This window comes from Aegilops tauschii, chromosome 5 (genome assembly GCF_002575655.3).
Source record: "Aegilops tauschii subsp. strangulata cultivar AL8/78 chromosome 5, Aet v6.0, whole genome shotgun sequence".
Taxonomy (NCBI): Eukaryota; Viridiplantae; Streptophyta; class Magnoliopsida; order Poales; family Poaceae; genus Aegilops; species Aegilops tauschii.
The window spans coordinates 102,071,022-102,093,821 of record NC_053039.3 but is presented as its reverse complement, the minus strand read 5'-3'; positions in this window follow the sequence as shown (position 1 = coordinate 102,093,821).

The following is a 22,800-nucleotide window of genomic DNA, read 5'->3' as shown; positions in this document are numbered from 1 at the left end:
AAGACAAAGCACATTGAAATTCGTCATCACTTTCTCAGAGATCATGTCATGAAGGAAGATATTGATATCATTCACGTCAACACTGAAGAGCAATTGGCAGATATCTTCACAAAGCCCTTGGATGAGAAAAGGTTTTGCAAATTGCGGTGTGAGCTAAATATCTTAGAATCCTCAAATGTCCTGTAATTGGACACACATGCTGACACTTATGCATGTTGATGACTTAGATGTGCAACACACAAAGTAACATATATCTTCAATCAATGAAGACATACACTCTAAGTGTGAATACATTAATGCGGAATATGACTTCGGAGCGCCACGATAATTGTGCGCCGTGTCTGGGTCAAATACTTCCTATACGGCGGGTAACGCCACCACCAAACCTTTGTTTGAAGTGTTACATCTGGCACGTCATTTGCAGAGTCTTCGCGTTTGATTTGTCTTCAACATTGATTTGACTTCTGTTTTATCTTCACTATGTTGATTTGGTCTTACTCATATATATATATATATATATATATATATATATATATATATATATATACTTGTGTTCTGTCCTCTACAACATTCACTTATAGCTATGTCTTCTTGTTTGAATCTTTTGATCTAAGTGAATGTGATCGGCTCTTCTATGCTTCCATCTCAAATTCTATCTATCCAAATCATATACATTCTATTGATACTGTCAAATGTCTTCTCTGTGTCCTTGTCAGCAGAATATACAGAGACAAAAGTTACATCTGTTTTAAATGCTAAATCCTTATTGCCTGAAACCCGGAGAAGCCGGAACGACCACCCGACAGTCCAGGCGTGCACGGGAACATGGAACAACTTCCAATGTGTTGCATGTTTGCCACGTGTCCCTCAGATGTGAACCGCCAGGGGCACGAGCGTAATTGCGCTGTGCTGTCCCTCTCCTTATAAATACACATCACATCGCGATCAAAATCCTTCTTCCACCTCTCCACCTCGCACAAACCCTAGCGCCACCGCTAGCTCTCGACGACGCCGGCGACGAAGCGGTTAGCTGCCGCAGCCTCACCGGCGACGTCCTCACGCCGGCAGTGGACCTCATCTCCTCCGCCGCCGCCGTAGGTGTCTTCTGTCGCCGAGTTAGGGCACGGAAGATTGAACTGCTCGTCCTCCTACTCCGCTCCGTCTAGCAGTTCTTCGTGTGGTAAATAAAATCTCCTTTTTACCGTCCTTTTGATCCGATAGATTCATCCTTCCTCACCGAAAGTAGTTTCTGTGCCTACAAATTTGGATCTATCCAGTTCTACATCTCATATCATGCCCGAAATATTCATTTATGCTTCACAAGTAGTTAGATTCCTCACTTGTACCTATCCTTGGATTCGTACAAATCTGGAACCAACTCTCAACACATAAGTGAATGTCTCCGCGCTATGAGGTCAATGTCTTCAAACTGATTTATCTTCAAAATCTTCTGAGAATGCATATGACCTCTTCCCCTTCGCTCGCATCTCTAATGCTGTCACAGGTACATGTCCGTGGGAGAATCCCTTGGTTCTCATAGTCTGCATTCATTTGCAGAGTTCGTACAGCATCACATTCATTCACCATCAGCAAGTTCCTGTCTGACCAGCAAGCCGAAGCCATTCACTGTACTGAAGCCATTCTGTTTGAGTACAATGGCCACAGAAAAGTCAACAAGGAAGGGCGGCAGGAAGCGCCGTGGGGATACATCAAAGGATTTGCCTGAAGATCTCTATGAGTTGTACAAGACTGATCCTGAAGAGGTTTACAATCAGCGCAAAACACGAATCCAATGGATTCGAAGATATTGGGCCGAGCAATGGTTCAAATACAGATTCATGACCAAGGAGTATGCTGAGAAGAATGCCATCAAGTGTCCTTGGGGTGATATTCTCTTTCGAAATCTTCAACCCAAGAACAGATCTGAAGCTATTGCTCAGGGTTTCTACCCTTGTATGGTCCGTGGACCACAACCTGCTAATGCCGATCCATCATCACTGCTATGGTGTCGTGACGATAATCTATTCAAGCGCAACTTTCAGACTGCAAAGGCATCTGCCAAAGAGAACAAGAAATCGCTTGGATTAGACTTCAACCCCGGTCCATCTGCTCCTCGAGCTGATGGCACCCGTGATGCTGAACCCAATATTGTCGGACCCTTCTACAACCTCGAAGGTCTCATCACACACATTGCTGTTCAAGGGGCAGCTGTGGAGCACTCTGCAGACGACGCTAATTCTGATGAAGCGCCTGCTCCACCTAAGCCACAGAAGCAGAAGAAACCAAAGGCTTCAAAGCCCTCCTCTGCACCTAAAGCTTCGCGTGCGAAGCCTCTGGTCACTGCACCTCCTGAAGCCAGTGTGCAGTTTGAAGATCTTTCTCGCAACTCCAAGACCGAGAAGAAGAAGAAGCCCATCCAGATTTCTGGTCAAGCACTGACCCCAGCTGCCGTTCTGAGGAATGAAAACGAAGCCATTGATCTGTCAAGTGATGAAGATCTTGGCGATGATGCTCTTGAGCAGTTGATAAAGAGCAAGCAAGAGGCAGAGAACTTCAATGATCTGCCCCTCTTTGATGTGGACATCTTAAATAACTTCATTGATGAGTGGTTTGAGAACCCAGACCTCAGCATTGATGACCTTCAGCTTCCAATTGGCATCAGTGTCTCTTTTCACAGTGCCATTGCAAATGAGCTAGCTCTGGCTCAGAAGATTGTCGAACTGAAGCACAAGATTGATCACGAGAAAGCCCAATTCAAGAAGAACATGGCCAATCTCAGTGTGGCTGATGTCCAACGCTTCAAGCAGATGCTGCATGAGCTCAAAGAGCAGTTTCAACAGAAACATGAAGCAGCAAAAGGATCAAGAGAATGGATGAAGCTCTCGACTAGCAAGTGTGTGCAAGTTCATAACAAAGCTGAAAAGCGCAAAGCTCTTGGGCGTCCAGGCATCGACCCCAAGATGGCTGCCAAGAAGAAGAAGCCTGCTGTGGCCCAAGCTGAAGCATCAAGGCGGGAAGAACCTCGCATTGTCTTCCCCGCCAGCATGACAGGCATGAAGCTAAGGTCCCCACAGTAGCTTCAGAACTCAAGAAAATAAGGGCAGCTGAGGCCGAAGCCAGGAAGCGCAAGAAAAAGAACGCCACTAATGATGCACCACAGACCAAGAAGCGGAAGACAAAGTCTTTGAAGAAAAATCGGGCTGCTCCCACAGAGCCCCTTGTCGTCGAGCCAATCTCTGTTGCTTGTCCTGCGTCAGAACTCCAAGAGCGTCAGTTGATAGTTCACGAGCCTGCTTTCACAGAGGCTCCTGAAGCTGAAGACATTCCAACTATTGACCCCACCGCAGCTGAAGACATTGGTCCCCAAGACAATGTAAATGATGATGAAGTCCTTCCTCAGATAGAGCACCAAATGGTATCATCGCCTGTTCTCTCGAACAACGAACTCATTAGCAGTGGTCTTCCTCTGACGCCAATTGCTTAGGATGATTCATGGGCTGATCACCCTCAAGACTCCCCCCATCGAGAAGAATCACCAAGTACTCCCCCACCTCAAGTCACCACTCCGGTGCTTGATGATGACGACTATGTGGTCCAGCCAACTCCCTCTCCAAAAGCGTTGCCCGCATTCCGCAGGCTTCGCAAAGGACCTAGGCCACAAGTCACTTTGTCGAGTGTTCCAGAAGGAGAAGAGCACCACAACTCAGTGGCACGACAAGTGTTTCCTGACGCCACTCCAACTGTGAACGTCTCTGAGTCTGAAGCCAAAGCTGCTGAAGGCATCCTGGCTGCATCAGTCGATGATCAAGAAGAACACCATCAAGAAGAAGAGCGTGCTGCCACACCCCCTACCAACCAAGAAGCTGTTCTCGAGGAGAACGTGTCTGTGTCCGACCCTCCAGCTACTCAAGTGGAGGTTAACAATACTGAGGCGGCCACCCACAACACTACTAAAGCCAATGACGTTGTCATGGCTGAAGCTAATGTGGCGCCTGAAGTGAATACGGTGCCTGAAGCCAATGATACACCTGAAGCCAATGTTGCACCTGAAACCATTGTGCAACTTCAAGCCCATGTCAATGCCGACGCTCCTGTACCACCTCCAAGGCCTCACACAATTGAGCTGGCATTTGATCGCGGCCAACCTGTCATGGTTTGATGGCCTATTCTGGTTCCTCCTCCTACTCCCGGACCACAATTTGATTATCATGTGGAGCACAGGCCTCGGGTCCAGAAGCTAAAGCCCAGGCTGCCAAGGTTTCCAGGTACGGCAACTTCACTAGGATCATTCAATGTGAATGGCTTCATTGCACACAATACCTTCTTTGGTAGCACCAAGAACCCATATTCGAAGCCAAGGATTTCATCAGATCGGTTCTGGAGCTATCAGCAGCGCAGTTACTATTCTTGTGTCCTATACAATCAAGGGCACATTTTTCCCCATATGTGTCTAGACTGCGAAGCCATTGCTAGCCTGCCCTTCTTGGAAGAAGCCCTCGACTGCTTCAGAGATGCTGGCCTTCTACAGTTTGTAACCGACAAGTAAAATTGGAATGAAGAACTTCTGCTGCAATTCTATGCAACTCTTCACATTCGCGGCTACAACAGGGATCCGAAGACTTGGGTCCTTGAGTGGATGACAGGCAATGTACACCACGAATCCAAAGCTCTTGATATTATTGAGCTTACTGCCTTGCCCACTCTAGGTGAACTCTATGAACCTGGTTGTCAGCTTCACCGCAATGCTTTGGAGAGCATATTCCAGAAGCCTGAGCCGAATATGAGCCAAATGCTGAGTATGATGAAGCCACTACCTAGAGATGCTGACTATCCTACGGAATTCCTTGTTGAAGACCTAGAGTATCTGCCCCGCACTATCTATCATATCATCAGGCGAACTCTATGGCCTGTCAAAAGACATTCTCCAGTAGCTAAGCTAGAAGGCGCAATGAAGACATTAGTCTTCTATATCTTCAATGGCATCAGTTTCAATGCTCAAGACTTCTTCATCAGGCAATTGGCTGCATCTGGATCTGATCTTTTTGGTCTGAAGTTTTATGCTCCATGGGTAATGCGCCTCATCAAGCTTCACTCTGCTATCAACTATCAGCCCTCTGCGCGCAATCATCTCATATTCTTGCCAGAGGTTGATCTGTCTGTCGAAGCCATATACCCAGAGCCTGCCAAGGAGCCAATTTATCTTCACAACGCCGATCACCAAAGCTTCACACAACCTATTGAAGGAGTTCTTGCTACAACTCGTGTTTATCCTTTGGCTGGCAATACACGTGCACCTCATCGTGCCCATACTGAAGCCACTGAAAGCACAATTGCGCAAAGGCCTCGGAAGCGATCTCGCATTCTCAATGACCGAGAGCTTCTCGTTGCCCTGTATCAAAAATAGGATAAGCATCATGACTGGCTGAAGCGTCAGATGCAAAGCCTCTTGGTGGATGTTAATCGCATTCGCAACCTTGCCCCAAGAATGCTTTTGTCACTCATGAAACCTGTCGGCGGCCGCGGAAGGGTCTGACATTGCTAAGCTCTGAAGATGATCTTCAACAAGATGGTTTCACAGAGAGATTCAAGTTTGATTCCACTCCTCCTAGGAACGCTGTCTTGCGTTGGACTCCCTCACTTGAAGATTCTGAGTACTCCTCCTCAGCGGCAACTGTCAATGCCAGAGTCATTGATGACGAAGACGGTGCTACTTCACCAGCTACAACTTCGCCTCGAATCGACACTGCACCAAGTTCTTCTGCACCACCGGACCTCAACGACGACCCTGCAGCTTCACCTACTCCTCATGGGAACGAGTAGAAGCTCTATGTCTTCAAACCTTTTTGGTCCTTACTGACAAAAGGGGGAGAAGCATGTGAGTTGATAGTCTTCAAGCGGGTCCATATGGGTGGTTGCTTTATATTTTGCCAAGTGCTTACAACTCTCATTTTGATTCATTTGGTTCTTTGAGTTGTAACACTTAAACTTGATGGTCATCTGCTACTTTTTCTGTCAACTATGTGATGCGATGATAAATTCCGCATGTGCGACGATAAATTCCGCAGGAAGTCATTTTGCAGGCGTCAATTTTTCATTATGCATGTCATTATCTTTGTTATATCTTTTCATGCATGATGAATTTTCTTCATAAGTTGAAGAGGATCTCCACAAGTACAACCTGCCATGTGCATTTGCATTCCAAAGCAAAACACTTATATGCACATCTTCAGGGGGGTGCCTTTTGCTACTTATGAAGACAAGACCTCAAGCCTTTACAATTTCACATACTTTTATCCCCGTTGAAAACTTCAACGAGTTTGTCATCAATCACCAAAAAGGGGGAGATTGTAAGTGCATCTAGTGCCACCCCTAGTTGGTTTTGGAGTATTAATGACAAACCTGGTTGAGGGACTAATGTGTTTGTGAGAATTATAGGATAACACAGGTAGTGTCCCTCATTGATTCGGTTTACCTACCGGAGATGACCCCTAAAAATGTGTGAAGACATTGAAGTCAATGGTGGTATGTGAAGATAATCACAACGAAGATTATGACTCGAGAAGACATTCACGTGAAGACTATGGAGTGCGAAGACATAGTTGTTTCGTAGTTTCCTTTTCTTCTTTGTTGAGTCATAGGAACCACCGCACTGTTAAGTGGGGTCCAAGTGAACAAAGTTAGAGTGACTGAAGTGATGCTCAACCAAATCCTAAGTCTTCGAGCGAAGACAATGAGAGCAAATCTTATCCAGGGCTGGATGAGTCAGCTTTACTTGTAGCCCAAGTCAAGCTGCCGCGTGTGTTTAAAATCTGACCGTTGGAACACGTGTCAGTTCTTTAGTGACCCAGGGTCATTTCGGACAAATCAGGTCGGGTTGCCTAGTGGCTATAAATAGCCCACCCCCTACACCATAAATTGGTGGCTGCTCAGAGTTAGTGCACGGCTTTTGTCGTTTGAGAGCAACCCACCTCGAAGCCTTTGAGAAAGAGAAATCCTTGCGAGGACAAAGCCCAAAACACCCAGAGCCAAAGAGTGTTAGGCATCACTGAAGTCTTTTTGTCAGCGTGACCTGAAGACTTGTTACACTTGAGGACTATGAATCCTCCAGCTGGTTAGGCGTCGCGTTCTGAGCATCCAAGAGTCATTGTGGATTGCCGGTGAATGAAGTCTGTGAAGGTTTGGAAGTCTACCTTGAAGACTTACCAGAGTGATTGGGCGAGGACTAAGTGTCCTTAGCTCAAGGGGAATAAGGTGAAGACGCGGTCTTGTGAGTTGAATCTCAGCCTCCCTAACCAGATGTACAGTTGTCACAGCAACTGGAACTGGTCCAACAAATCCTTGTCCTCACCAAGCAACTGGTTCTATCTCTTCCCTCACTTATTTACAGTTTGTCTTCGTGAAGTCATTTGCATTCTTGCCTTGTCTATTTGACTTCACCGTGTGACGACTATTGTTGTTTGGCTTCATACCATCTTCCATATTGATCCATTCTACCTAGCTGCCAATAGTCTTCGTACTTTAGCTTCATTACTTGCTTGACTATGGCTTGTCTAGTGTAGTCTACCTTCCACTACATATCAATAGGTTCATTTCTCTTGTTTGTCTTCGAAACTCTCATGTTTAGAAGACTTTCATAAAAATCGCCTATTCACCCCCCTCTAGTCGATAACTAGCACTTTCAGTTCTACTTTTCTCCCACTCACTTCTTTCGAGACACTCCTTCTCTAGAAAGGATCCATTCTTAGCAACAAATATCTTGCCTTCGGATCTATGATAGAAGGTGTACCCAACAGTCTCCTTTGGGTATCCTACGAAGATACATTTCTCCGATTTGGGTTCGAGCTTATCAGGTTGAAGCTTTTTCACATAAGCATCGCAGCCCCAAACTTTAAGAAATGACAACTTCAGTTTCTTGCCAAACCACAGTTCATATGGTGTCGTCTCAACGGATTTAGATGGTGCCCTATTTAACGTGAATGCAACCGTCTCTAAAGTATAACCCCAAAACGATAGCGGTAAATCAGTAAGAGACATCATAGATTGCACCATATCTAACAAAGTATGGTTATGACGTTCGGACAGACCATTTCGCTGTGGTGTTCCAGGTGGCGTGAGCTGCGAAACTATTCCGCACTGTTTCAAATGAAGACCAAACTCATAACTCAAATATTCACCTCCACGATCAGATCGTAGAAACTTTATTTTCTTGTTACGATGATTTTCCACTTCACTCTGAAATTCTTTGAACTTTTCAAATGTTTCAAACATATGTTTCATCAAGTAGATATACCCATATCTACTCAAATCATCTGTGAAGGTAAAAAAATAACGAAACCCGCCGCGAGCCTCAACACTCATCGGACCGCATACATCAGCATGTATTATTTCCAACAAGTCTGTTGCTCGCTACATTGTTCCGGAGAACGGAGTATTACTCATCTTGCCCATGAGGCATGGTTCGCAAGCATCAAGTGATTCCAAAAGCCCATCAGCATGGAGTTTCTTCATGCGCTTTACACCAATATGACCTAAACGACAGTGCCACAAATAAGTTGCACTATCATTATTAAACTTATATCTTTTGGCTTCAATACTATGAATATGTGTCTCACTACTATCGAGATTCAACAAAAATAGACCACTCATCAAGGGTGCATGACCATAAAAGATATTACTCATATAAATAGAACAACCATTATTCTCTTATTTAAATGAATAACCATCTCGCATCAAACAAGATCCAGATATAATGTTCATGCTTAACGCTGGCACCAAATAACAATTATTCAGGTCTAAAACTAATCCCGAAGGTAGCTGTAGAGGTAGCGTGCCGACGGCGATCACATCGACTTTGGAACCATTTCCCACGCGCATCGTCACCTCGTCCTTAGCCAATCTTCGCTTAATCCCTAGCCCCTGTTTCGAGTTGCAAATATGAGCAACAAAACCAGTATCAAATACCCAGGCACTACTACGAGCATTAGTAAGGTACACATCAATAACATGTATATCAAATATACCTTTCACTATGCCATCCTTCTTATCCGCCAAATACCTAGGGCAGTTCTGCTTCCAGCGCCAAGGCGCTTTGCAGTAGAAGCACTCAGTCTCAGGCTTAGGTCCAGACTTGGGCTTCTTCACTTGAGCAGCAACTTGCTTGCCATTCTTCTTGAAGTTCCCCTTCTTCCCTTTGCCCTTTTTCTTGAAACTAGTTGTCTTGTTAACCAACAACACTTGATGCTCCTTCTTGATTTCTACCTCCGCAGCCTTTAGCATCGCGAAGAGCTCGGGAATTGTCTTATCCATCCTGTCGTGGAATTGTCACGGCAGATGTCCTTGAGCTAGGACTTAGTCGTAGAGCCATCGCAACTAGGAAGCTTGAAGGGGTTATGTGGGACAAGGAACACGAGGGTTTATACTGGTTCAGCCCCTTACGGTGAAGGTAAAAGCTTACGTCCAGTTCGAGGTGTTATTGATTAGGGTTACGATCGCCAGGGAGCTAAACAGCTATGCCCGGTTCTCGATGAGGTTGTTGTCGCCCTTGAACTGCTGCCGGGTCCTCCCTTTATATAGGGAGGCTGACGCCCATCAGCCCTTAGAGTCCCGGCCGGCTCATAAGAGCGTCCGGCTCGGACTCTAAACAATACTTGCCTTACACTACAAGTCTACTATAACAACGATGATAACTACGGGCTTTAAGCCATATCCGGGTCTCAGCCCATCTCCGGCCCATTATCTTGAAACTTGGCTCCGGGCTTCTGGCAACGACCCCACGAGTAACCCGGCCCCTCCTGGCGGGTGACTCTAAGGTCTATATCCTCAACATTAGGCCCCAGATTGATTTGAGCCGGCTCGTGTCAATCTTCAACTCTGCAGACAGAAAAAATCTCCGGCTTACCATTCATGTGAAGGCCATAACCCGGAGTGACGTCATCCTCTGGACTCCGGATAATCCGCCGTGACGTCATCCTCCATTAAGTCCTTTTTTACTCCGCCAGATCCGCAACGGATCTTTGCCTTTACTGTCATCCCGAAAATCGAGGCACCGTGAGGGGGAGATAACCACGCCGTGGCCTCCTTGAATCTCGCGCCCACTTATGACCCTGCCTTATAAATAGGCCGGCCCAACGCTCTCTTCTCACACTCTCCTTCTTCCTCCTCGCGCTGTCGCCTCTCTGCCCGAGCTCCGCCACTGCCGCCGCCGTCGCGCCCCTGATCTTCATCAACCCGGCCGCTGCATCACCCTGACTCGGACCAGATAACGGCGACGACCTCCGCTCTTCCTCAACTCCGGTGAGTCTTCCCTGCCTTGCTAGAACAGATCTATGGTAGGGTTCCTCCCGTTCTTCGTGTTCGTCACCTTTGCCCAGAAACTCGGTAGTCCTCGTCACCACTGTAGTTGGTTGATCTTTAACCTTGTGTAAGACCACTGCGGTAGATGTTCGAAACTCATTTCATCTGCAAGAAATCCTCTTTTTACTGCATAAGAACTGTGTTCAACCTCAAGAACTTCTCCTGCCTCTGTTTTTTAGGTCTAGAAAATTTTCTCTGCTCCGACTATTTTGATCCAAAAAAGTTACGGTAGTATGTGAAACCTGTTTACCACACTTAGTAAAAACTGCAACCATTGAATCTCGGCGGCTTACATATCCGGGTTAAAGAAAACACGCGCCATAGAACTTTCCGGTTTTAAGGAGAACCATGCTCTGTAGACTCTTCCGGCTTAACTGTAGTAATCCGTAGATGACCAACTTATTCTGAACGCTCCTACGGCTTAGATAACCCACCATATCTGAATACATATCATTAGTCCCCTTCATAAGCCGCCACCTTAGTTTGAACAACAGATCCCCGGCTTATAATTGACTCGGATACTCTTCTCTTTATTATAGACCACCAACCGTCACCATGCCTCCCAAGGCTCCCATCACTTGCAACTGGATGAGATCCAACGTCACTGATGAGACCCTGGCCAACTTTGTTAAGTCCGGATATCTGCCCAAGAAGGAAGTGATGTCCTACCGTGCCCCTGACCCGTCAGAAGAAAGACCACAGCCGAGGGACAGGGAGGTAGTGATCTTTGCGGACCATATGAGCCGAGGCTTCGCACCGCCCGGCTCAAAATTCTTCCGGGACGTGCTCAACTTCTTTGACCTTCGGCCTCAGGATATAGGACCCAATTCCATATCCAACATCTGCAACTTCCAAGTTTTTTGTGAAGTATATCTTGGAGAAGAGCCGAGTCTGCTGCTCTTCAGAGAGCTGTTTTATTTGAACCGCCAAAATGAGTGCGCAAACGGTCCAAGTCTAGAGTTAGGCGGCATCTCCATCCAACGGTGCAGGGACTGTCTATTCCCTTACACAGAGCCGCCAAGTCACCCCAAGGACTGGAATATGACTTGGTTCTACTGCCAAGACACGTCCCCGGCTGATGAGAGCCCGCTGCCCGGCTTTCGCCCAACGCGCCTGGAGCCGACTCATCCATTATCCGACAAACTGACTGCCGCGGAACGCCAGCCCCTGCTTCCAACGATCAACAAGATCAAGGCCCTGCTAGGCAACGGTCTGAACGGAATTGATCTAGTCCGGGTTTGGATCTCATGGCGGGTGATCCCATTGAGCCGCCGCCCCGGCTTAATGTGTGAGTACACCGGGCGAAAGGATGACCCGCAGAGGCACAGTCGCAATGATCTTCCAGAAGACGTTGCTGAAGAAGAGACCAAGGCTCTGTTAAACGAGAGCCTGGCAGACTGTGGAAGAACCAGGCTAGCCCCGTTCTGCAAGACCAATCCAGCCCCAGCGGTAAGCCGCTGACCTTAACCTTTCCACTCTTTTTTTTACATGTCACCTTGCTCTGAACCATTTAAGAGTTCATTACTATATTTCTCAGGCTGATGACAAGTTCTGGCGGGTCAAGTATGACCATGAGGCGGCCAAGAAGGCGAGGAAGGCGAAGAAAGCCGCCAAGAAAGCCGCCCCTCGCAAAAAGGGAAGCAGACCCACTGCTTCGGAGCTGCTGCAACTAAGCGACAGCTCCGAGTCAGAGGTAACCCTTAAACCTTTAAACTCCTGCCATACTTATCGTTTGCTGCTGTCCGCCTTATCAACGGCTTATTGACAGGATGACACCGGCGCCAGTAACCCGGTGATTGAAGAGGTAACATCACTTTCCTCCGACTCGGAGCCTTTGCCGCAGCTGAAAGTCCGAAGAGTAACCCGGAAAGTAAGCTTTTCTCATCCATTAGCTCATCAAGACCCTCAATTTCTTTTGAAGCAACAGGTCCATGAAAGCCGGCGTCACACCCGAGCCCGCAAGGACGCCGACCTTTCCGCCGGGTTACCCGACGCAACAAGGAAACGTCGTACTGAGGTTTTTTCTCACCTGTACCCTTTTCATCCGTTGGCGGGTGTCATCCGTCAGCCACTCAACTCTTCTGACTCCAATTACCAGGAGACCTCCCCCTCTTCGGGTGACTCCATGCAGTCAAGTCTGCCGGCCTTCAAAACTGCACCCGGGTAATAATAATCTCCTCACATTATCTGTCTGTACTTACTCTTTGCATACCTAACACTTCTGTTTTTTCAGTGCCCAGGCAAAGCTCACCAAAAGAGCAAAGAAGACCAGGTCAGCCGGAGTGCCAGGCCTGCCTGAGCCGGAGACGACAGCTCAAGAGCCGCCAGCCGCCTCCGCCGTCGAAGCCACCATTCCCATGGACACGGCGCCTAAAGCCCCTGCCCCGACCACCAAGACAACGACCGAAGCATCGGCTAACCCGGAGGCCTCCGGCTCAGCCCCACCAGCTAATGACCCGGACGTGGTAATTACCCGGACGGAGTATGTTGAGCCGGGGAGGCCGATCGCGCTGGCCAAATGCTCCGTGAAGGGGGAGTTGCTGCAACCCCACCGGGTGAATCTGGATCTCTCCAGCTACACCGGCTTAAGCATTGGAGAGCTCGTCTCAGGCTACATCAGCCAAGTTCACAAGAGCCGGGACGCCGAGATCGCCATGGTCAACCAGATCCAACAAAAATCTGAGGTAACCTTCAGCTGTCTTCTTACTTTCTGCATAGTGATCCTTGTCATGCTAGCCCCCAAGTCTATAACTTATACTTGAATATGTTGTAGACTTAGATTCCGGCTTACTTAACTGAACCGGTAGTACATAAATGGAGACGTTCAATATGCATTAGCCCCCAAGTGCCAAGTGTCTTTGCTTGGAAAGTGCTTGGGACTTATATAATGACTGTTAATAACCCGGAAATATATGCAGGCTACTGGCAAGAAATTTGAGTCGGACCTTGCGGATCTCAAGAGCCGGTTAAAGACTCAAGAGATGGAGACCCGGAAGGCGAACGCCAAGTTTGTCTCCAGCATCGCCGCTCAGGAGAAACTGAAGACTGAATTCGACGCTGAGCGGAAGGCCTGGGCTGAGGAGAAAGCCGCACTGGTGACCCGGACAGAACATGCGGAGAAGGCCCTCACTGAGAAGACTGCTGAGCTCTCCGGCCTAAAGCGCCAGGTTTCCCAAATGGTGGCTGCTATCTTCGGTAAGTCGCCTCACCGGCTTTCATCAAGTCTGTACATGTTATGATTCATCCTTGTCACCGGCTTATATGACCTTTATTAAACAGGTCCCAGGAGTGCCAACCTCAACCAGAGCGTGGTCACCAAGCTAAAGGCCGTGTACACCCTGGTGGAACAACTCTACACCGGGTCACAGCGCGCCTTAGCTGTGGTGGCCCTATCCAACGAGGTGCCAACCCATCTGGCTGAAGTCCTGCGCCGGCTCGCAGTTCTGCCACAGCGGATCCAGGAGCTACGCCGAGCCTCCGCAAGATCCGGAGCAATTGCCGCGCTGAGCCGGGCCAAAGCATTCCTGCCGGAGCTAGACCCGGCAGACATCGCCCTGGGTTACCCCAGCCTGAAGGAAGACGGCTCCGCCTTCGACCAGAAGGATTTCGCGGCATGTGTGAAGGCTGTACGCCCGGTGGCCACCATCATCGGGAACGACACCGACTTAACCAAGTATCAGCCGGGGTACAACGCGGAGAATCAGAGGATTCCAACCCCTCGCTATGAAGCTCTTAGTCTGATTCCTCCGGCTCGCCAACACACCTTCGCCCCCGAGATTGACCCGGCCGGGTTAATTGACGAAGAAGCCCAGTTCGAAGCTCTCAGCGGCATCAACTGGAAGTCGTCAACCTTTGAGGTCTTGGGATCAGCCGGAGCAGAAGACGAGCCGGGGACTTCGACTCAGCAGGCGTCATAAAGCGGCTGACGGTTCACCGAACAACGCTCCACCCTTGAAACCTTGAAGGATTTTTGTAATAGAATAAGTGCAACAATTTATCTCTGCCGTGCCATCGTGCACGTAATGAATGCTGAAACCCTTTGAAGTTATTCTTTTGATGCTCCTCCGGGTCATGATTATCCTTTGTGCTTCTCAACCTTTAAAAAGTGCCTTCAAGCATCTGCATAGAGAGGCAAACCACAAGTCTCAAGGCGGCTTACCGCCCTGAGAATCAGGTGTTTGAAATGGATAACCCGGAACACGAACCAAAAAAGACTGGTCGTTAACTATACTCTGAACATAGCCGTGATAACACACTGAACGGCCCGTAAGCATACCTCCGGTTTAAATAACCCGGGTAGCCTGGTTGGTACCTGAACTCGAATTTACCTGTCTTGATGACATCCATGATGTTCAACTTAACAAGATAAACCAAATATAAGCCGGCAAGAGAGACCCGGCAGTACATACTTTGACATGAGCAGAGTAAACTTGTGATAAAGTATAAAAAACATGGGGCGTCCGGTTCGAATACGACCAGAAACCCGGTCCAAAGAGGTTAAGCTAAGATTCGGATGCGATCATATAGCCCCCAGTGGGTGTGGCGATGCCAATCAAAAGGGTATCGACAGCTATGTTCTCTTTGGTTCGAATACGACCCATGTTTGAACAGGAAGCCCCCAAGTGACTCTGAAAATTGTTTAACGACGCTGATTCGAATACGATCCACGTCGGTTCTCAGAGGGGTGACACTATGATTCAAATATGACCAAAGGCAACCTCCCAATGAGCTCGGCACTTTGCCAATCAAATGGGTATCGACAGCTATGTTCTCTTTGGTTCGAATACGACCCATGTTTGAACAGGAAGCCCCCAAGTGACCTTACTGCTTACGGCTAAACTCGAATACGATCATAAGTCAGATCCTCCTTTCAAACTAGTATGTAAAAAATGACACACATAATGGGAGGAGAAAAAGGACAGAGGTCCTGCTTTATTGCTTATCATAGTATATACATGTCTGAAATAAATATGTACACCACGAGAGCCGGTAGCTCAAGTGTAGTAAGGCCGAAGCTGAGCTATGTTCCACGGCCGACGGGTCTCCCCCTCAGACTTACGTGAATCTTTATGTTCCCGAATATCAATGAGGTAATATGACCCGTTGTGCAAGTTCTTACTGACCACAAAGGGCCCTTCCCAGGGTGGGGATAACTTGTGTGCATCTGTTTGATCCTGGATGAGCCGGAGCACAAGGTCGCCTTCCTGGAAGACCCGGGACTTGACCCGGCGGCTGTGATAACGGCGCAGGTCTTGTTGGTAAATCGCTGAACGGGCTGCTGCCACATCACGCTGTTCGTCCAACAAGTCCAGAGCATCTTGGCGCGCCTGTTCATTATCCGTCTCAACATAAGCCGCCACACGAGGCGAATCATGACGGATGTCGCTGGGGAGGACTGCTTCTGCTCCATAAACCATGAAGAAAGGCGTGAAGCTAGTAGACCTGTTAGGAGTAGTGTTGATGCTCCATAAGACGGAGGGCAGCTCCTCCACCCAACAACCCGGCGTCCATTGCAAAGGGACCAAAAGCCGGGGTTTGATGCCCTTCAGAATCTCCTGGTTAGCTCTCTCAGCTTGACCATTGGATTGGGGGTGAGCCACTGAGGAAACATCAAGTCGGATATGCTCCCGTTGACAAAATTCTTCCATAGCGCCCTTGGATAAATTGGTGCCATTGTCAGTTATGATGCTGTGCGGAAAGCCGAAGCGGAAAATCACCTTTTTCATAAATTGAACCGCCGTGGCTGCATCGCACTTGCTAACTGGCTCAGCCTCCACCCACTTTGTGAATTTGTCAACTGCCACCAAGAGGTGGGTCTTCTTATCCTTGGATCGTTTAAAAGGCCCAACCATATCAAGCCCCCAGACCGCAAAGGGCCAAGTTATTGGGATCATCCTCAACTCCTGAGCCGGCACATGAGCCCGTCGTGAGAACCTTTGGCAACCATCACATTTACTGACCAAGTCCTCTGCATCAGCGTGAGCCGTTAGCCAATAAAAACCATGACGGAAAGCCTTGGCTACAAGAGATTTTGAACCGGCATGATGGCCACAATCCCCTTCATGGATCTCGCGCAAGATCTCTTGACCTTCCTCAGGGGAGATACAACGCTGAAACGCCCCTGAAACACTGCGATGATGCAACTCGCCATCAATGACAACCATTGATTTAGCCCGCCGGGTTACTTGCCTGGCTAGAGTTTCATCCTCAGGCAACTCTCCCCGGGTTATATAAGCCAGATATGGCATTGTCCAGTCTGGTATGACATGAAGACCCGCCACCAGTCGTGCCTCCGGGTCAAGGATAGCCAAGTCCTCCTCTGTAGGCAACTTGACCGAAGGGTTATACAGGACATCCAGGAAAGTGTTAGGCGGCACCGGCTTTCGCTGAGAGCCTAGCCGGCTTAACGCATCAGCCGCCTCGTTCCTCCTGCGATCAATATGCTCCACTTGGTATCCCTGGAAGTGCCCAGCAATGGCATCAACCTCGCGGCGATAAGCCGCCATTAGAGGATCCTTAGAATCCCAGGTGCCCGACACTTGTTGAGCCACCAAATCTGAGTCCCCAAAGCATCTTACCTGGCTTAAGCTCATCTCCTTAGCCACCCGAAGACCATGGAGCAAAGCTTCGTATTCAGCCGCATTGTTAGTGCAAGGAAACATCAACCGTAGCACATAATGGAACTTGTCACCTTTTGGGGAAGCCAATACAACACCAGCCCCCGAGCCCTCCAACTGTCTGGACCCGTCGAAGTGGATAGTCCAATAAGTGTGATCCGGCTTTTGTTCAGGCACTTGAGACTCCGTCCAATCATTGATGAAATCCACCAAAGCCTGAGATTTAACAGCAGTGCGTGGCACATATTTGAGGCCATGAGGTCCAAGTTCTATAGCCCACTTAGCAATTCTCCCTGTAGCCTCTCTGTTCTGGATAATATCACCAAGGGGGGCATAACTGACCACAGTGATGGGATGACCCTGAAAATAATGTTTGAGTTTCCGGCTTGCCATGAACACCCCGTATACGAGCTTCTGCCAATGCGGGTACCGCTGCTTGGACTCAATGAGCACCTCGCTGACATAATAAACCGGCCGCTGAACCGGATGCTCCTTACCCGCCTCCTTGCGCTCCACAACAATAGCCACGCTGACAACTCGTGCATTTGCCGCTACATATAGTAGCAAGGGCTCCTTATCAATCGGAGCAGCAAGGACGGGGGGCTCTGCCAGTTGCTTTTTCAAATCCTCAAAAGCAGTATTAGCTGCATCATTCCAGACAAAGTTGTCAGTTTTCTTCATCAACTGATATAAGGGCATAGCCTTCTCACCCAAACGGCTTATAAACCGGCTTAAAGCAGCGATGCGACCCGCCAAACGCTGAACGTCATTTACACACGCCGGCTTAGCCAGGGAAGTGATGGCCTTGATCTTCTCCGGGTTAGCCTCAATGCCTCTGTCAGAAACCAAGAAGCCCAATAGTTTGCCTGCAGGAACACCAAAAACACACTTGGCCGGATTAAGCATCATCTTATAGACCCGAAGATTATCGAAGGTTTCCCTTAAGTCATCTATCAGGGTTTCCTCCTTGATGGATTTAACCACAATATCATCCATGTAGGCGTGAACATTGCGCCCGATCTGTTTGTGAAGACAATTCTGCACACAACGCTGGTAAGTCGCCTGTGCACACTTGAGTCCAAAAGGCATAGACACATAGCAGAAGGCTCCAAAGGGAGTGATGAAAGCCGTCTTCTCCTGGTCCTTAACTGCCATCTTAATCTGATGATACCCGGAATAGGCATCCAAGAAACTTAAGCGTGCACAACCTGCCGTAGCATCAATGATTTGATCAATACGGGGGAGAGCAAAAGGATCAGCCGGACACGCCTTGTTCAAGTCCGTGTAGTCCACACACATCCGCCAGGTGCCGTTCTTCTTGAGTACGAGCACCGGGTTGGCCAACCACTCCGGGTGAAAAACCTCAACAATGAACCCAGCTGCCAAGAGCCGGGCCACTTCTTCACCAATAGCTTTCCGCCTCTCTTCGTTAAACCGTCGAAGGAACTGTCTGACCGGCTTAAATTTTGGATCAATATTGAGAGTGTGCTCAGCGAGTTCTCTAGGTACACCTGGCATGTCAGAAGGTTTCCACGCGAAGATGTCCCTATTCTCACGGATGAAGTCGATGAGCGCGCTTTCCTATTTCGGGTCCAGATTTGCACTGATGCTAAACTGCTGAGACGAGTCACCTGGAACAAAATCAACAAGCTTAGTCTCATCAGCTGATTTAAATTTCATTGCTGGTTCATTCTCTGTGGTTGGCTTTTTCAGAGAGGTCATATCTGTTGGGTCAACATTGTCTTTATAAAATTTCAACTCTTGTGTGGCACAAACAGAATCTGCATAAGCCGCGTCACCTTCCTCACACTCCAGAGCCACCTTCCGGCTGCCGTGAACCGTAATAGTCCCGTTGTGACCCGGCATCTTGAGCTGTAAGTACACATAACACGGTCGTGCCATGAACTTGGCGTAAGCCGGCCGTCCGAATATAGCGTGGTATGGACTTCTTATCTTGACCACCTCAAAGGTCAACTTCTCCACCCTGTAGTTGTTCTCATCACCAAAAGCCACTTCCAGTTCGATCTTGCCGACTGGATAAGCCGACTTACCAGGTACCACACCATGGAAGATAGTATTTGACTGGCTGAGGTTCTTATCGACCAACCCCATACGACGGAAAGTCTCATAATAGAGGATGTTGATGCTGCTGCCTCCATCCATGAGTACTTTTGTGAACTTATAACCTCCCACCTGAGGGGCCACCACTAAGGCCAGGTGGCCCGGGTTATCCACCCGGGGGGTGATCCTCCCTACTCCACACTATGGGCTGCTCAGACCACCGTAAATAGCGTGGAACTGCCGGCTCAACAGCATTAACAGCCCTCTTGTGAAGCTTCTCGTCTCGTTTGCACAAGCTAGTGGTGAACACGTGATACTGTCCACCGCTAAGCTGCTTCGGGTTGGTCTGATATCCCCCCTGCTGCTGTTGATGACCCTGACCCGACTGTTGATTAAAGCCCCCTTGGCCGTTCTGAGGACCGGAATTTGAACCACCGCCCGGGCCATGAAAGCCGCCGGCGCCTGAGCCGCCGGCGCCTGAGCCGCCAGCTCCTGAGCCGCCGCCCGGACCATTGTAGTTTTTAAAGGCCTTCATGATAGCACAATCCTTCCACAGATGAGTCGCTGGCTTCTCTCTAGAGCCGTGTCTCGGACAGGGTTCATTCAACAGCAGCTCCAGAGAAGGTCCTGACCCGCCGCCTCGGGGAGGGGGCCTCCCCTTGCGTCGCTGGTTATTACCTTGAGAGTTGGTGTTGGCTACAAACTCTAGGCTGCCATCGGCCTTACGCTTGCCTCCTCCTTGGTTCCCCGGGTTAAACTGGGGACCCTTGCCGTTGCCATTCTTCTTTCCCTTCCCTGCCCTTTCATTGTCTGAAGGGGGATCCTTGGTACCATCGGAATCGGCGTACTTGACAAGAGCCGCCATTAGGGTACCCATGTCGGTGCAGTCGCGCTTGAGCCACCCAAGCTTCATCTTAAGAGGCACAAAGCGACAGTTCTGTTCCAACATTAAGACTGCAGAGCCGGCATCCATCCTATCTGATGAATGTATGATCTCCTTGACCCGGCGAACCCAATGGGTCGTGGACTCACCCTCCTGCTGCTTACAGTTAGTCAAATCCACAATTGACATAGACTGCCTGCTGGTATCTTTGAAGTTTTGAATGAACCGGGCTTTCAGCTCAGCCCAAGACCCCATGGAGTTCGGCGGTAACCCTTTCAACCATGTGCGGGCAGTTCCATCTAACATCATGGTGAAATATTTGGCCATGGCCGCCTCACTGACCTCCAGCAATTCCATAGCCATCTCATAACTCTCAATCCAGGCTGCAGGCTGTAAGTCTGTTGTATAGTTAGGCACCTTCCTAGGGCCCTTGAAATCCTTAGGTAGACGTTCATTACGGATGGCTGGTACCAAACAAGGGACTCCCCCGGTCCTGGTAGAAATTCCCACATCAACGGACGTCGTCGGATAAGCCGGGGGGGTCTGATAAGCCGTCAATTGAGGCGCCTGCTCTGCCTCTTGCCGTGCTTGGGTTGTTGCGTAGAAGGCTCCGTTATGAGCCGGGCCATGACCAGGGGGCGGGTCGTGGCGTCGGACATTACTTGAGCCGGTCGCTGAGACCATGTGCCGGCTGTAACTCGGGCTCTGGCCTGGACGAGGGGTTGAGTGGATCCTGTCCCGGCTGTAGGAGTACGCCTCTTGCTGTGCTAGTGCTGTCTGCAGGAGTTCCCTGACCCGGCGGGTTTCGATGGCCGCCGGAGAATCGCCGTCAACGGGGAGAGCCGCCAGCCGTGCTGCCGCAGCCACCATGTTCTCTAGCGGGTAATCATAATGACCCGGGGGTATTGGCACATACTGAGGCGGGGCAGGGGGCACCTGGGGGCCCCATCACTCGCGGCTGAACCAGGGGTCCGGACCTGGGCGCAATGACCCCTGGCGGGTTACTAGACCCTGCACCCGGCGTGTTGAAGAGATTGCGTGGATCATAAACCGGCGGGAGTCGAGACTGGGCCTTCTGATGCCTCCTTCTCATGACTTCGTTGGCCGCGTTCTGGTCCATCGTGAGTTGGAAGGACTGCGCCTGAATCAGCTGAGTCCGGGCGTCGAGAGCCGCCCGCTCTGCAGCCAGCCTGATCCCCTCCGCTGCAAGATCTTCTTTGGCTTTTATCAGATCCGATTTTAGCTGTGCCACCGCCGCATCGTGCTGAGCTTGATCTGCCAGGTCGATCGTGGCGGTTAACAGGGCCGTCATCTTGTCCGTGAGATCCATTAGCACCTGAGCCGGAGAAGGCACCGGCTTTCCCGCCCCAGCAGCAGGGTTCTGAACAGGCTGCGCACCGGCCATAAAAACCCCAACCTGACTTGGTGGCTCAAAAAGGTCCGGAATACTGTCACCGTCGGAACAACCCATGAGCACGCCATCTTGGAGTTGGTACAACGAGTTTGACTCATCGGTGGCCGACGCGCCGTCCGAGCCGGCGGCCTCCTCATCACCGGACCCGGATGGATCAGAGGGCCCTCCATGGATGCATCCCACAAAAGCACGCCTTAAGGCGGGCCGGGCCCGGGCGGGTTGTGCACGCTGAGCCGTTTCGATGAGATCGGCGCGGAGACCCGGCTCGGGGCCCGGCTCACCAATCTTGCGGATGAAGACATGAATTCCGCCGAAGGGGACCCGGTACCCGTACTCAACTGAGTCGGCGTCGGGGCCCCAGTCCGCATCGTCGATGTAGAGCTTGCCGCGACGACTCTTGGTCATCCGGCCCACAGCGTATCCCTTGAGCCCTTCGAAGCTGCCCTTCAAGAACTCAAATCCACCGTGCGCTGGCCCCACGGTGGGCGCCAACTGTCGTGGAATTGTCACGGCAGATGTCCTTGAGCTAGGACTTAGTCGTAGAGCCATCGCAACTAGGAAGCTTGAAGGGGTTATGCAGGACAAGGAACACGAGGGTTTATACTGGTTCAGCCCCTTACGGTGAAGGTAAAAGCTTACTTCCAGTTCGAGGTGTTATTGATTAGGGTTACGATCGCCAGGGAGCTAAACAGCTATGCCCGGTTCTCGATGAGGTTGTTGTCGCCCTTGAACCGCTGCCGGGTCCTCCCTTTATATAGGGAGGCTGACGCCCAGCAGCCCTTAGAGTCCCGGCCGGCTCATAAGAGCGTCCGGCTCGGACTCTAAACAATACTTGCCTTACACTACAAGTCTACTATAACAAGATGATAACTACGGGCTTTAAGCCATATCCGGGTCTCAGCCCATCTCCGGCCCATTATCTTGAAACTTGGCTCCGGGCTTCTGGCAACGACCCCACGAGTAACCCGGCCCCTCCTGGCGGGTGACTCTAAGGTCTATATCCTCAACACATCCCTTGCATATTATAGTTCATCACGAAGCTTTTCTAGCTTGGTGGCAGTGATTGAAGAACTCTGTCAATGACACTATCAACAGGAATATTAACTCCCAGTTGAGTCATGTGGTTGTGGTACCCAGACATTCTAAGTATGTGTTCACTGACAGAACTATTCTCCTCCATTTTGCAGCTGTAGAACTTATTGGAGACTTCATACCTCTCAATCCGGGCATTTGCTTGAAATATTAACTTCAACTCCTGGAACACCTCATATGCTCCATGACGTTCAAAACGTCGTTGAAGTCCCGGTTCTAAGCCGTAAAGCATGGCACACTGAACTATGGAGTAGTCGTCAGCTTTGCTCTGCCAGACGTTCATAACATCTGGAGTTGCTCCTACAGCGGGTCTTGCACCTAGTGGTGCTTCCAGGACGTAATTCTTCCGTGCAGCAATGAGGATAACCCTCAAGTTATGG